The 17,065-nt window shown below is 43.4% G+C and overlaps 1 pseudogene; it reads right to left on the bottom strand.

The window, feature by feature from the left end:
• Window positions 1-8,646: 8,646 nt before the first annotated feature.
• Window positions 8,647-11,247, bottom strand: LOC116589419 (annotated as a pseudogene).
• Between the last annotated feature and the right edge of the window lie 5,818 nt (window positions 11,248-17,065).

The following is a 17,065-nucleotide window of genomic DNA, read 5'->3' on the forward strand; positions in this document are numbered from 1 at the left end:
AGACAATGGGCCAGCCTTTGTCTCTAAGGTAAGTCAGGGTCTGGCTTCCATACTTGGGGTTAATTGGAAATTACATTGTGCATATAGACCCCAGAGTTCAGGACAAGTAGAGAGAATGAACAGAACCTTAAAAGAGACCCTCGCTAAATTGATCATGGAGACTGGCGCTAACTGGGTGGCTCTACTCCCCTACGCTCTGTATCGGGTACGCAACACCCCATATAAGCTGGGGTTCACACCTTATGAGATTATGTATGGTAGGCCTCCCCCCATCATACCTAAACTCAGAACTGACTTTATCCAGTCAGATCATGATAACTCCTTTTTATTCTCCCTCCAAGCTTTACAACAAGTCCATAAACGTATTTGGCCAAGGCTGAGAGACTTATATGCAACAGAACTTCCGTCTGTGCCCCATCGGTTCCACCCTGGAGATTGGGTCCTTGTCAAGCGACACCGAGCTGAGACCCTCGAACCTCGTTGGAAGGGACCCTTCCAGGTAATCCTGACGACCCCTACAGCCATCAAGGTGGACAGCATAGCAACCTGGATACACCACACCCACGCGAAGCCAGTCGACCCACTGTCAGATCTCGTCAGAAAACCCAACCAAGATATCAGTTGGACAGTGGACCGCAGTAAGGACAATCCTCTTAAACTAACCCTGCGCCGAAAGTCTGACTCCCGTCTCACCAATAATTAATATGAAACCTCCTCTCTTTGCTCTGTTGTGTACACTCCTGCCATGGTATGGGGTTTCCAGCCCCCATGCCCCAGCCATTTTGACTTGGCAAGTCACTAATGGTATGGGCTTAGTAGTTTGGAACGTGTCACACACAGCTATTCCCTACACCTGGTGGCCTAATTTATACCCTGACGTCTGTAAGTTAGCCATGGGAGCCCCAGCCAATTGGGACGTAGAAAATTATTTTAACCTACAGAGGCCCCCTTTGCAACCATCCCCCCGGGGGCGACTCGGGTTAGACCCTTGGGGAGGCTGTGGAGACTGGAGTCAGCGGAGCATGTTAAGCACACTTACCTTCTATGTATGCCCCGGATTTCACCAGCCCAGGGAATGGACCCACTCATGTGGTGGGGCAGCCCACTTTTATTGTCGCGATTGGGGCTGTATAACCACGGGTGACACTCATTGGAAACCCACCTCAGGCTAGGACTACATAACCGTAACGGCGAATTATTCGCACGCCGGAAGCAGTCCCAGCTGGACACGGAACCCGGCCTGTAAGGACCAATGGTGTCACCCACTCAAGATAGCCTTCACTGAGTCAGGAAAAAGACAAACTAACTGGGGGAGGGGATATACCTGGGGCCTCAGATTCTATAAAGAACGCTATGACGATGGTCTAACGTTCACGATAAAACTTTCTATAGAAACCCTTAAGGCCAACATAGGGCCCAACCCCGTACTTGCCCCACCACCTCCAACCAGGCCCCGTCTAACTGTTGCCACTCAGAGCCCTACCACTTACGGAGCAACACAGATGAGCCGCAATCAGACAGAAACCCTCCCACTCCCCACAAGCTCTACCGGACGACCTATAACAAGTACTGAAAAACCTAGATCAAGAAACCCCAATGACCACCTACTTAAGTTGATCCAATACGCCTTTCAAGTCCTAAATTATACTAATCCCAATGCCACAGAGTCCTGTTGGCTATGTTATGACATAGCGCCCCCTTTTTACAAGGGGCTGGCCACCCCAGGAGGTTATAACCTATCATCCGTACCCTCCATGTGCCGGTGGACAAGTCAAAGTCCCCGCCTAACCTTAGCAGCCGTACGGGGCCGAGGGACATGCGTAGGGAAGATTCCGCCTAAACACACGCATTTATGCAGTTGGAACCTTACCATAAATAACAGAGCAATATGTAATACCTCCCCAAAATGCCTGGTGGGCCTGCGCCAGTGGGATAACTCCATGCATCCACCCAGGAGCATTAAACCGAAATGCAGACTACTGTGTAATGGTCCACCTGATCCCTTGCTTAATCTATCATCCTTATGAAGATTTAATGTCATATTGGGAAGGAGGATTACATAGAACTAAAAGAGAACCCGTAAGCCTAACCCTGGCACTTATGCTAGGCCTAGGGTTAGGTACCGCCGGGGTGGCTACCGGGACTTCAGCCCTGATCTCGCAACAACATCACTATCAATACTTACGAGAAGCTATTGATATAGATATACAGGAATTAGAATTGTCCATTTCTAAACTTCAGGAGTCTGTCAGCTCATTAGCAGAAGTTGTCCTGCAAAATAGGCGAGGATTGGACCTCCTATTCCTCCAACAAGGAGGCTTATGTGCTGCCCTTAAGGAAGAATGTTGCTTTTATATAGATCACTCAGGAGTAGTCAAAGACTCGATGGCTAAGGTACGGGAAGGATTGGCAAAACGGAAAAAGGAACGTGAAGCTGGGCAAGGTTGGTTCCAGTCATGGTTTAATTCATCCCCTTGGCTGACCACCTTAATATCCTCCTTACTGGGACCCATTTGTATTCTGATCCTTTTACTGACCTTTGGCCCATGTATTTTAAATCATCTGGTGGCCTTTATCAATCAACGCATTCAGACAGTACAAATCATGCTTCTAAGACAGCAATATCAGCCCCTAGACTTGGGCAACAGCGACAACCTCACTGATTACAACCAGGGACCCAAGATTGGCTCCTCAGGCACCTGAGAGAAGGGGGGAATGAGAGACAAAAACAAAAAAACAAAAAAACAAAAAAAAACACAAAAACACCCCCCCCTCCCTCGCTAGAAGTGCGTTTCTAACCAGCTAGTTTTGCTTCTGAACGAACGCTTGCTTTTTCGCGCATGCGCGGGCTAACCGACCAGGTCTGCTTCTGTAAAGATTGCTTTGTCAGCTTTCGTGTGGATCCTTTGTCTGCTCACACGCGGACCCTTTGCCTGTTTTCGCGCGGACCCCTGCTTGTGTACGCGGGTCCCCCTGGCCCAATCCACTGGCGCCAGGTATACCTGTTCAAACTGTCAACCAATTAGCACAGCCCTACCCGAAACTTGTTTGTACTTGTCTATAAAAATCCCGCACCGACCCAGCTCTGGACCTCTCGGCGTTATCGGCAACGAGGGGTGCAGAGGTCCAGGTTCGAACCTGCAATAAACGACCCTTGCTGATTGGCTTTGACTCACGTCTCTGGTGGTCTTTTAAGGCGGGGGTAATATTCAATTGGCATTTCAGCCCCTCCCGCTGTGGTCTATCTTCCCGTCGCTTTGGATCACTTCTCTGCCAGTCCTACCTTTCAGAAAGTGGTCGATTTCCTATTTCTAGAATTGCTGCTCTTCTTCTCTTCGATCTCCTGTTGGATTTGTAGGTGTTTGGAATGGTTTGATAAGCTAAATAGCTAATCTCCTGCTACCCGATGTCGTCTCAGCCTGCTACTTCTCTGTCATCTTGACTCCTCCCTCCAAACTTTTTTTTATTATGTTATGTTAGTCACCATACAGAACATCATTAGCTTCTAATGTAGTGTTAACTTTTTGAAGAAAAAGAAAACTTTTTGAAGAAAAAAAAAATACTGTTTTCTAGAGTAGCTATACCTGTTTGCGTTCCCAGCAATTTGTTGATTTTCTTTCCTTTGAGGCAAAAGTTATGTTGTTCACATCCATTAGTCCGCCATCTTTGTTCTCAGAAGAATTCCCAGCACATACTAGATGCTTATTAAAGGAATTTTAATTTGTTTCCAAACAAGGTGAAAACTGAAGAAATAACACCAAAAGAAAGTATACTTTTATGCATTTATTCCAAAATAAATAATCAAATCTAGGATGATACTGAATTCAATATGCACCACATGTCCCACTAAGAAAGATAAAGTGCCACCTACGAAAATAAGCTATGACATGCCATCAGTGGTAAGACACTTTTCCATTTTAAACTCCATTTAAAACTATATGCAATGGGGGGAAATGTGCATCTTAGGATTAATGAAGCACAGTGATTACTAAATGCTTAATCTTTCCATGTATTGCTCTCAAGACCCTTATTCTCAAAGAACTAAGATTCTAGTGTAAGGAGATAGAAAGGGGATAAATAAATTAAAACACAAGTAAAGATAAGTTCAGCTTGTGATCAGTTCCATAAAAGAAATAAATATAGAGAGACTACAGAGAGGACTTGTAGGTAAATCACAGGAATGGTCATGACTAGATTTAAAAAACAATTATATGCGTTCACTAAGTTCTGTAGGGGGGATGTTGAGTCACTATTGCTGGATAACTTCACAAGTATTCTTGTTTGCAAAGACAGGTGATGGGACCAGAATGTGCATTCACACACACTTTTATGAGGAGTGACTTGCTAAACCAGTCATAAATCCTGTTCAGGCACAATTCTGTAAGGTGTGTGCTTGCCTGGTCTTCTTAATCTGGGCAGCATAGTAACAGCATGTGCCAGTTGGGGTCAACTGGATTTGGTACCACTCCTAAACAATACCTAAAGAATTCTTCTCAACACTGGACTTTATAAAGAAAACAGGAGGATTAGCTGAGTGGGGCTGGACTCACATGAAGGGACAAGCTGTATATCTAAAGAGATGGCATGCATAGATACATACAACAAATCATAAGTGTCATAATGAGTATAATATGCTTTAGCACTTAGCCTAGAAAAGACCTACCATGGTGTTTCCTGAAATGGGGGCCATCGTAGTCCACATGTTCTTTATAATATTTTAAAAGCATGTCATACCAGTTAGGATCCCATTTGGCTGGAATTACAGAATGCCATCTAACTAAGCTGCAGCACATTACTTGTCTCATATATGAAGGGTCTGGAACAGCAACGAGGCCACAACAGCACCACTTGGATCCAAATGATTTCTTTACTCCACTCTCAGCATGATAGCCTTCACCTTCTCACTTGTCTCCTCTTGGTCTCAGTATGCTTGCTGCATCTCTAGGTCTCATACTTATACTTCAGGTGGAAAGAAGAGTGAAGGCTAAAGGGATGAAGTGTTTTCTCCTGGTCACACTCTGCCATTTCATTTTAGGGGGAACATGGCCCCAGAGGCTTCTGCCTGCATTTCATTGGCCAGAATCCTATCTCATCTCCACACTTGGCTGCAATGGACACTGGGAAATGGGAACATTGCCACCCAACACAAACTTGGGTTCCCCAAGTATGAAACAAAGAATGGAATTTGGATAGCAAATAGGTATTTCTGCCACATATGTTTTCTTTAGGAGGTAATTTAAAAAATCCTCATAATGTAAGCATTTTCTGGATCCTATTATAACTGATATAAAACCAACATAAAATTAATAAGCATGATCAGACTTTATAATTGTCACTGACTAACAAGAATAGAATGAGGACTATCCTTTTTTTTTTTTTTTAAGATTTTATTTATTTGACAGAGAGACACAGTGAGAGAGGAAACACAAGCAGGGGGAGTGGGAGAGGGAAAAGCAGGCTTCCTGCTGAGCAGGGAGCCTGATGTGGGGTTGGATCCCAGGAATCATGATCTGAGCCAAAGGCAGCCGCTTAAGAACTGAGCCACCCAGGCCCCCCAGAACCAGGACTGTCTTAACATTTTCAGAAATGACTGAATAAGTAACACATAATTATTTATTAAATAAGTTTTTTCATGTTAAAGATTGGAAGAGGCTCTGAGAAGGTAGGGAACTTGCTCCAACAGTACTGAGCTAGCTGGTGATTAATCTCTGAGTCTTTTAGCTTCTTGGTGCCCTAGTACACTGATAGACCAAACATATTGATGGTCATCTCATAAAAATCATCATGGAGCACAGTGTGATACAAAAATAATGAATACTGTTATGCTGAAAAAATAAAAAATTAAAAAAAAATCATCAGTGTACCTGTCTGTGTTGAGCATTATCTAGTAAGCAATTTGTGTCTTACTCAAATTGTAGTGACAACACTTGAATAATAGCCATTATGTGAATTTTGGAAACAGACTTAAGCTAGAGTATAGTAATTTACTCTATGTTTCTCATTCTAGACCATAACACTATAATTCCATTATGAAAACGTGGCAGTGATGCTAGCAATAGTGGCTGGGTGGGCAACAAACAATCAACCATCTTCAAATATCTTTACTCTTTGCTTTTTGTCCTAAACTCCTCAGGGAGCTGTTATATTTGATACTAGGGCCTTGTCTGTGGTCTTAGTCATCTTAAGCATCATTTCTAGGCTTTTTCATGAAAGAAATTCTTCCCTGAGTGACTCATATAGGCATAGATATTCTACCAAGTCAGAGGTCGGATCAGACTTTGCCCTTCATTTCACACTATGGCAGAAATTAAACTCAGTTATTTGCTACAGTGGCCTGTCCCTACTGTAGGTGCTCACTGGATATTTGCTGAATGACCAATTAGCTACATTTTATAAACATAATCCTTTGGCCTGGGTGTGGAAAGGACTTGGGAGTAGTACTCTTGAGAGACCAGAAAGCTATATTCTTCAAGTACACAGATTCAGATTGGGCAGATAGAAATGGTTAGAGTGTTCGTTCCATGTTGGGCACTCCACCATTTTGTTAAATGAATGAATTTAGATGTGAGACCTACACAGAAAGACACAAACATTTATTTCTTTGATCTGAATTAATGAATATCTCTTATACCTCAGTTGTGTCTATCTCCCTCAAATAGTTTTCATGACTAAACCTGGTAGATAGGTTAAGGCAATTTTCCTGAGGAAGCAACTATGGCCAGATAGAATTAGGGGATGCTCACAGCAGACAGGCAACCTTCTGGGTGTCCCTGATGTGCTTATTCCTAGAGCCAGCTAAATTTCTCATCTAAAGCCCTTTCTCAGGGTTCGGGAATGGGGGAGAAGAGTGGAGTTCTGAGGACGCCTATCATGCTTCATGGTTTTGCAGAGACTGATGGCAGTCTAGTTTGCTCTAGAACCCATTATAGTTACTGCCGGAATCCGCTTCATGGTGCACTCCAGTCCATGGCATGGGGAAAATAGATAACGCTGGTGGGTGGATTTAATGGCTGCAGGAAACAATTTTTCTAGAGGAGAAAAAGTGGTTTAGTTTTAAGAGAGTTCCTCTCTTGTGGTGAGTTATCAAGCTCCTATTCCCAGCTCTATGACTCCTTCCTAGGTTGCCATTTTCTTTAGAGCTTGACACTTACCTGTAGAGATACACAATTTCCCAAAAATATGAAGTCACGTAGGGAAAATAAAACTACTTTGATAAATGGAATAAGAGGGGAAGATGAAAATATAGATAATTCTTACCTTTTAAACATTTTTTGGTTAAATGTTTATAACAATTAGCAAGTTTGAGAATATAAATTTTCCTCTTACTCCCTGTACTCTGAGCCTTTTGAACCATCTCTTGTTTTTAGTCTTTATAAGAAGTTAAGAAGGTGCCATCGCTAGTGACTGCTCTGTATCAGCTCTTAGAGGCCTGGTTTAGAGGGCAGAAACTATCCACCAACCTGGACCAAGAGTGTCTGAATTTTCATAGTGATCCACGTAATTAGAAATCCACTTGTTCATGTAACAGTGAAGTCAAGAGGGTCCTCCCTCTACCAGTAAATACTCAGTGTGACTCACATGTGTATCAAGTATTTATAGAGGCTATTATTCTCGTTTTCCTCTTGTCAGACATTCATCAGAATGTTCTAGTTTCATAGTGTGACATCAGAATGTTCTAGTTTCATAGTGTGATTCTGGTGGAATTAAACATGAACACCCCAACTGAATAATGCATTCTTTTCGGCTTAAATCACACTTACAAATTGATCCTAAGCTATGGGTTTGCCTCTTGGGGCAGAGGTCAGTGCACAGTAGCATCAATGACCAAAAGACTTAATGAGGCTTTAATGACCCGCGTGAGCTGGCTCCTCATGTAAACTGCCACTTGTTAAGATTTCAATGGGAACTTAATTCTTAGGATGGCCAAAAGGACCAGCCCTTCCCTGTCCAGCAGAAGTCAGACCCTGAAGCCTTAAGTCTTAAACCAAAAGTCAATAGGAGCAAGCAACAAGGCTGGCATAGAGTCTTTATCTTCTCTTGTAGAAATAATGGGGCTGCTCAGAGGACAAAACATACCTAGAGCCCCGCTGTGAGAGCTCTCACCAATTGTCTCTCCAATATAGAGTAGCCATGCTCATAAAAATCTACTTAAACCTGGTTTTAAAAAATCTGCAGAATTTCAGTGTGGGAGGTAATCAAAACAAAATAACATCGTTTTTGAGATGAGTGGGCCATTCAAAATGTTTCTATTTCATCCTCTCCTCTTACCACCAATTTCTTGTATTTTTATGAAAATTTCCAAATTTTTATATCTATTTATACATAATGGTTTATGCCTTTTTCTAGCTCTCACCATGCCTTACTGTATTTGTGTTTTTATTTTCCTCTTTCTGTCTGCTTTATCTTCCTCCATACTCTCTTCCCCTTCCCTCTTTCTTTATGCCCCCCTCTGTCTCTAACACCTTACTCTCTTCCTTAGTTCTGTCCTCATTTTTTATGCTTCTTGCTCCTCTCCTTTCTCCCCATCTATCTCCCTCTGTCTTTCCAAAGCTTTATGTAGGTTTCCTCACCTCTGACAATTTATCATGCCTCAACTCCTCATGCCCACATCCTCCTCCTCAGATACCCTTTTTCCTAAAATGACCTTCACATTCTTGGGCCAATACTCACCACAAAGAAGCCAAGTCCAACGAAGAGTGAAACTGCCACTGTGGTGGCTGCCAGGGAGATGAGGATGATTCCGATAGGTGTCAGCCGCCAAGTGGGTTTCACTGAGGTTACTGAATCTGTTCCCTCAGGGCGAGTGTCTGGAAGTTTACTGGTGTAGTGTTTGGTGGTCCCCGGGTCTGCAGTAAAAGAGTCCTCAGTGGTCCCTTCCTCTGCAGTGGTATGGTCATTGGTGGTCCCCAGGTCTGCAGTGGTATGGTCCCTGGTGGTCCCCAAATCTGCAGTGGTATGGTCTTCTGTGGTCTCGGGGTCCACAGTGGTATAGTCCTCGGTGATCCCCAGGTCTGCAGTGGTATGGGCCTCAGTGGTCCCCACGTCTGCACTGGTATGGACCTCCCTGGTCCCCGGGTTGGCCATGGTATAGTCCTCTGTGTTTCCGGCGTCTGCAATAATGTAGCCCTTGGTGGTCCCCACGTTGGCAGTGGTATAGTCCTCGGTGGTCCCTAAGTCTGCAGTGGTATAGTCCTCGGTGTTCCCCGGGTCTGCAGTGGTGTAGTCCTCGTTGGTCCCCAGATCTGCAGTGGTGTAGTCCTCTGCAGTGGTGTAGTCGTCGGTTGTCCCCACATTGGCAGTGGTGTAGTCCTCAGTGATCCCCATGCCTGCAGTAGTGTAGTCCTCCGTAGTTCCCAGATCTGCTGTGGTATAGTTCTCGGTGGTTTCCAGGTCTACAGTGCTGTAGTCCTCAGTGGTCCCTACGTCTACAGTGGTATAGTCCTCGGTGGTCCCTGGGTCTGCAGTGGTGTAGTCCTCAGTGGTCCCCACATCGGCAGTGGTGTAGTCCTCTGCAGTGGTGTAGTCCTCGGTGGTCCCCAGGTCTGCAGTAGTGTAGTCCTCAGTGGTCCCCACATCGGCAGTGGTATAGTCCTCAGTGGTTCCCACATCTGCAGAGGCGTAGTCCTCAGAGGTCATAAGGGGTTCACTAGTGTAGTCCTCAGTGGAGCTTAGGCTCAGGTTATCACTAGTATATTTTTCTCTTGTCTGTGAGTCATCAGGGCTGCTCAGTGCGTTCTTAGTGGAAACATTTTGGCTTGTTCCTACTCAAAAATAATCTCTTTTAATGTGGATCTTTGATAGCCTATCATCATCTGCTCTGCTTAATAGTTTCAGTAGTTATCCTTCCCTTTTATATGGCCGGTCTCCCCATAACATATGGTTGGACTTATTTAAGTTAAGGGTCATCTGGTATTTTGGGTTTAATTCTGATAAAACATATTCCACAAGGAATCCCCTGGCTGTACAATATGCAGTATCCAGAGCTAAGCCATAACCTTAGAATGTCTGTTCTCCAGCCTTTGGTTTTGCTTTCTGCAGTTCTGGTCTCTTTCTGTGGAACACTAAGCCTAATTCTTTCTCCGGGTCATTCCCCTCTCCCACTCCCATCCTCAGAGTTAGTAGTTCAGCAGATTGGATGTTCTTACTCCATGTTTGTATGTGTTGCCCCTCATCCAGTTATGTCTCGGGTAAACAAATGAGGCAGGAGATGTGATTCATATTAGAGATTAAATTCAGGTCATGGCTTGGTATAGGTTTAGAATGAGACAGTTCCTGGTTCTGTTCTGAAGCTGAAGTGGCGGGATTGGAAGCAGGTGAGATTCAAGTTGATTTGGGGGTAGTATGACTCATGAGGGATTGTGTGAGCTGATTGAGATTGACAGGGGCGTAAGTAGAAGGAAGACATGAAACCTCTGCACCTCCCACTGCCCCCACCTGCAGGGCATCAGGCCTGGGAGTATTTATTCATATGAATAAATGCAGCTTACATGGCATAAATTTTGGAATTTTGGATCCTCTGTCCAAAAGAATTCCTTCCTATCTGCTGCTGATTCCCAAAATTCTCTAATAAAGCTCACATCTTTTATTTTTAAGAATTAGAGTTCTTAAATTAAGAATTAAATAGGATTTAAGGGGATTAAATTTAATAGGATTAAATATTTAGTAGAATTAAAATAGGAAAATTTAAATAAAGTATAAATAATCAAAAGCAGATCATTTCCTTAAAAGATGGTATGAGATGGAGCACCTGGATGCCTCAGTCATTAAGCATCTGCCTTCAGCTTGGGTCGTGATCCCAGGACCCTGGGATGGAGCTCCACATCAGGCTCTCTGCTCAGTGGAAAGCCTACTTCTCCCTCTTCCACTTCCCCTACTTGTGTTCCCTCTCTTGCTGTCACTCTTTCTGTCAAATAAGTAAATAACATCTTAAAAAAAAAAAAAAGAGGGTGTGAAAAAGAGAATGAACAGGACCCTGGGAACCCTGCTTCCCTGTGACAGAAGGTTGGGGGCAGATAGCAGGGTCCAGAACTTCTCAAAGTTCATTCACTTATTCCATAGCTTTGCTTAAGACTGGCCCTGCCTGAGTCCTAGGATGATTTTTCTCCATAGATCCCAACCCCCATTTCTGAAGGCTCTGAGGAGCTTTCCATATTCTCCAAAGTTAATTCACTTACCCAATTCTGAACGCCCAAGTAGAAGCAGGAGTAGCAGGAGAAGGGATGTGGCAGAGCAGTTTCTTCTTTTCATCTCAAGAGAATTCACATGGGACGGAAGCCAGGGTGCTTTTTCCTCCCCCCTTCCCTCTACTATATCTCTTTTCTTCTTAAGCCTGCAGTGGCTGTGGAATTTATATATACTGCTGCCTAGGGAATCTAGGACTCCCTGTCTTCCTTCTTGCAGGGAGGAGCAGGCTGCCCCATTGATCTCTGTCAATCAAGGGAAAAAATCTCTAACAGAGTGGAGTGGCGGCGGTGGGGAGAGAGATCTTACAGGTGCAAACAGGGCCCAGAGCCCAGATTTGAACAGTAACAGGATATCAAATCTTGTTGGCATGAGTGGCATCACTTTTTGATGCGGAATCCTGGGTGAGAGCTGTTCTCCACACAATGTCTCTGTGCTCAGAGAGGGCTTCCTGTCCACAGGTGGGAGTGGTAAGGTGGGGGGCAGGCAACGAGTGTGTAAGCCAGGTCTGCTTGGGGCCTAGTGCATGGTGACAGGAGAGCTAGATGTCAGAAGGTGTAGAGCACCTTTGTCCTTAACAGAAAGGAGTGGCATTGATGAGGGGACATAAACGCCTAATCTCAATATCCGAAAACTACTCTCTTTTCTCAGTCATCATCCAGATCCTTTTCATTGTCTTATCTGCAGCCCATAAATTTATTTCCTTGTTCGTACTATTTGAGTGCTACCAAGATTTTCTCAATTACTAGATAAAACTAGCTCATCTCCAGAGGTTCTGTCAGGCCTGGAGTGAGAATGCCCATATTCCTTCCTTCTCTCACCTGCATTCAGATTCCCCATGGCACATACTCATCAGGTCTCCATAGGCTCCTGAAATCTATGACGGTTTCTCACTTTCTTTGTTTTTCATGATGACATCTTTGCTTTTGTTTTTTTGATTTTTGTTTTTTGTTTTTTTTCATTTATTTATTTTCAGCATAACAATATCATTATTTTTTCACCACACCCAGTGGTCCATGCAATCCGTGCCCTCTATAATACCCACCACCTGGTACCCCAACCTCCCACCCCCTTGCCACTTCAAACCCCTCAGATTGTTTTTCAGAGTCCATAGTCTCTCATGATTCACCTCCCCTTCCAATTTACCCCAACCCCCTTCTCTCTAACTCCCCATGTCCTCCATGCTTTTTGTTATGCTCCACAAATAAGTGAAACCATATGATAATTGACTCTCTCTGCTTGACTTATTTCACTCAGCATAATCTCTTCCAGTCCCGTCCATGTTGCTACAAGAGTAGGGTATTCGTCCTTTCTGATGGAGGCATAATACTCCATAGTTTATATGGACTACATCTTCCTTATCCATTCATCCGTTGAAGGGCATCTTGGTTCTTTCCACAGTTTGGCGACCATGGCCATTGCTGCTATAAATATTGGGGTACAGATGGCCCTTCTTTTCACGACATCCGTATCTTTGGGGTAAATACCCAGGAGTGCAATGGCAGGGTCATAGGGAAGTTGTATTTTTAATTTCTTGAGGAATCTCCACACTGTTCTCCAAAGAGGCTGCACCAACTTGCATTCCCGCCAACAGTGTAAGAGGGTTCCCCTTTCTCCACATCCTCTCCAACACATGCTGTTTCCTGTCTTGCTAATTTTGGCCATTCTAACTGGTGTAAGGTGATACCTCAATGTGGTTTTAATTTGAATCTCCCTGATGGCTAGTGATGATGAACATTTTTTCATGTGTCTGATAGCCATTTGTATGTCTTTATTGGAGAAGTGTCTGTCCATATCTTCTGCCCGTTTTTTGATATGATTGTCTGTTTTGTGTGTGTTGACTTTGAGGAGTTCATTACAGATCCTGGATATCAACCTTTTGTCTGTACTGTCATTTGCAAATATCTTCTCCCATTCCGTGGGTTGCCTCTTTGTTTTCTTGACTGTTTCCTTTTGCTTTTGGTTTTAATAGTTATTTATTTTAAAGAGAGAGAGCATGCACATGACTGAGGGAATGGGGGGTGAGGAATAAGGAGAAGCTTAAGCAGACTTCACACTGAATGTGGAGCCTGAACATGGGGCTCAATCTCATGACCCTGACATCATGACTTGAGTCAAAACCAAGAGTGGGACGCTTAACTGACTATGCCACCCAGGCGCCCAATGATAACACTTTTGAAGAGCGCTAGTCACACATTTTATCAAACATCCCACAACTTTGGTTTGTCTGATTTCTGATCACTCATTTGATTTCTTATGATTAAATTGGGGTTATATATTATTGGGAAGTATACCACAGAGATGCTGTGTCCTTCTCTGGGCCCTGTATCAGGAAGGTCATGATATCAATGTGACTTATTTCTGGTGATGTTAACATTGACCACTCTGCTAAGGAGGTGTCTGACAGGATTCTCCACTGTAAATTTACTACTTTTCCCATTGTAATTAGGGGGGAAATGTTTTGATAGTCTATTTTTTTTTTAGTAGTCTTTATGCTCATCGTGGGGCTCAAACTCATGACCCCAAGGTTGAGTTATATGCTCTACCAACTCAGCCAGCTGGACACCCCACAAAAACTCTATTTTTGCTTAAACTTTCAGCGACTAATTTTGGTATCCATTGGTACATCTCACCTGCGGCAGTTGTTACCCTGGGGTTGTAATGGTATCCCTCATTCCTTCCATATTAATTCACTAGAATTCTTCTATAGGGTAAACATGTGTCTTCTCCCCAGTTTATTTATTTGAGGTTATTTGTTTATATCATTATGAACTCATAGGTATTTATTGTGTTTTGTGAGTTATGGTCCAGCACAGTCACTGATTATTTTGTTGCTTAAAATGACCATTGGGAATGCTTTGGGATTACCATGGGTTGTAGAGTAGGGAATTTTTTTAAAAGCTGCTAGGCAGAAATAAGTCAGTTGGAGAAAGATAACTATCATATGATCTCCCTGATATGAGGAAGTGGAGATGCAACGTTGGGGGTTTAGGGGGTAGGAAAAGAATAAATGAAACAAGATGGGATCAGGAGGGAGACAAACCTTAAGAGACTCTTAATCTCACAAAACAAACTGAGGGTTGCTGAGGGGAGGGAGGTAGGAAGAGGGTGGTGGGGTTATGGACATTGGGGAGTGTATGTGCTATGGTGAGTGCTGTGAAGTGTGTAAACCTGGTGATTCACAGACCTGTACCTCTGGGGCTAATAATACATTATGTGTTTATAAAAAATTATTTTTAAAAAAGCTGCTAGGCAGAAACCTCTTGAAATCCCATTTCTTGATTCCCATTTCTATGTTTTTGTGGTCTTGGATTTGTTTCTTTCCTGGGATATTACAAGAGCCCTGGACTTCCAAACCCTGCTGGATTCCAGCCTCTATTTTCTACTCACACAGGCAGAGTGTTCTTGCTTGGAAAAAATATTTAATCCCACAACACCTTAAAACAAACTGTTGACTTCCTGTTGAAGGCAATCTCACTTCCTTGATGTGGCATCTAAAACCACAAAGTTAACCCTCTGGATTCATTTATTTCCCTGTGCTGTCCTGTCTGGTCCCACAGCTCTTTTGATTATTTGCTGGCAGTGTCACACCTCATCTTGCACGAGGTGCTTGCTTGCCTGATGTTTCCCTTTTTCCTCCTTGTAAATGCCTGCCAAGTCCTTATGATCCAAGTCATAGTCATCTTCTGTGTGAGTCAGCTCCTCCTCCCTTGGCCAGCCCTATATGTTTTTTCCTGGGCTGCTTTAATTAGTAGTACTTGATAATTTGGCCTAAACTTATTTGTCTGCAAGTCCTTCTCCCTTACCAAATTGTGACCTACACATTCATCCTTGTCTCCCCAACTTCTCCAGACCTGGCACCCAGAAGGTGGTCAGTAAATATGGTGAATGAAGAAATGAAGAAATGAATGAGAAATGTGATAATTTTTTTAAGACAAAGGACTGGGAGCTATTAAAACTGAAGTGGAGATCACTGACTAGTTACTACCTTCAAGTATAAAACTATTATATAATAGGGACACCTGGGTGGCTCAGTTGGTTAAGCAGCTGCCTTCGGCTCAGGTCATGATCCCAGGGTCCTGGGATCGAGTCCCATGTCGGGCTCCTTGCTCGGCAGGGAGCCTGCTTCTCCCTCTGCCTCTGCCTGCCTCTCTGTCTGCCTGTGCTCTCACTCTCTCTCCCTCTGTCTCTGACAAATAAATAAAAATCTTAAAAAAAAACTATTATATAATAAAGCTTTTTAGTACAGTTTATTAAAGATTATATAGTATAATTTATTTTTTAAATTGTATAGTATTAAATTATTATGTGGTTAAAAAAACCCTAACTATCATATAGTTTTATTTAGAAAAAATTTACAGACTGTGAAATGTACAGATTTTAAGCATTTAGTTAGATAAGCTTTGATAGATATGTTAACCTGTGCAACCAAAAGGCCAGCCAAGAAATAAAACATTTCTATCACTGAATTTTCCTTTTCTAAAAATGCTTATACACATGGGAAATCAGCTATCTAATCTCTGTCACTATAGATTAGTTTGTTTATTTTTGAATTTTATACATATGGAATTGTACAGTATGTATTATTTTGCATTTGGCTTTGATACAGCCTTTCAAAACTATTTTTAAAGATTTATTTGTTTAGGGGCACCTGGGTGGCTCAGTGGGTTAAAGCCTCTGCCTTCGGCTCAGGTCATGATCGTGGATCAAGCCCTGCATAGAGCTCTCTGCTGGGCGGGGAGCCTGCTTCCACCTCTCTCTCTATCTCTGCCCACCTCTCTGCCTACTTGTGATTTCTGCCTGTCAAATAAATAAATAAATAAAAACTTTAAAAAGGAAGATTCATTTGTTTAGGGAAGAGATAGAGTACATGAGCAAGAAGGGCAGAGGGAGAGGGACATAGACACTCAAGTAGGCTGAACACAGAGACCGACGTGGGGCTTGATCTCACAGCCCTGAGATTATGACCTGAGCTGAAAGCAAGAGTCAGATGCTTAGCCCACTATACCATGAAAGTTACCCTTTAACAATGTTATAAAATGTACATAAACTGCTTTGGTCCTCTCAAGAAGGATCTGGCAAAGATTCAGACTTTAAGAACTGTAGAAGCTAAAGAGACTTAGCAGGGTTAAGTTAAGGGTAATGATTCATTTTGTAGCCAGAAAGGGTTAGTGGAATGTGTGTGAGGAGCAAGTTGCACCAGAAGCCTTTTAAGGCTGTGGCCTTCAGCAAGAGCCTGGTGCTGATACATGGGTGTTGTGTCCCTCCTCTGAGGTCTGGTTTTGCACAGGCTACTGAGTTCCCAGTTCCTGGCAGGCAAGGCTGGGCCTGCCCTTGCAGAAACTGGGAGCATGGTTTCCTTACCTGGTACCCCTCTGGAGGCTGGAGGCCTACAGGAGAGAAAGGTGGCAGCTCATACCTGTCTTTTCAGTGGATCCAAGCCCAGGGCAGACATGAGTGGCCAGTGAATGTGGCCATGCCTTTGGGTAGCCCCATTAACTGTTAAGTCCTTCTCTACCTTACAGCACCCTCACCCCTTCATGCTCTAAGCTCCATCCATTTTTTCATTGTGCAACACAAATCTGTGAAGTCCAGTACCTGCCTTCCCCCATCTTCCTGATTCAATTCTTCCATCAGCCCAGAGACATCAAGGGAATGGGGACAGGACAGGGAAGAAAATAGGACAGATATAAAGTCCCTGGATGTCACTCTAGGGATGAGAGCTGAGAGGATACAGGAAAGAGGGGTCTTTGGAATATAAGGAACCTCTATTCACAGCAATATATAAACACTAACACAGAGTCTGGCTCCCACATGTATTAGACACATTTATTTAAATAAATAATTCAGTCATAGATACACCTTCCTTTTTTTTTTTAAGGTT

The sequence above is a fragment of the Mustela erminea genome, chromosome 4, assembly GCF_009829155.1.
Source record: "Mustela erminea isolate mMusErm1 chromosome 4, mMusErm1.Pri, whole genome shotgun sequence".
Classification (NCBI taxonomy): Eukaryota; Metazoa; Chordata; class Mammalia; order Carnivora; family Mustelidae; genus Mustela; species Mustela erminea.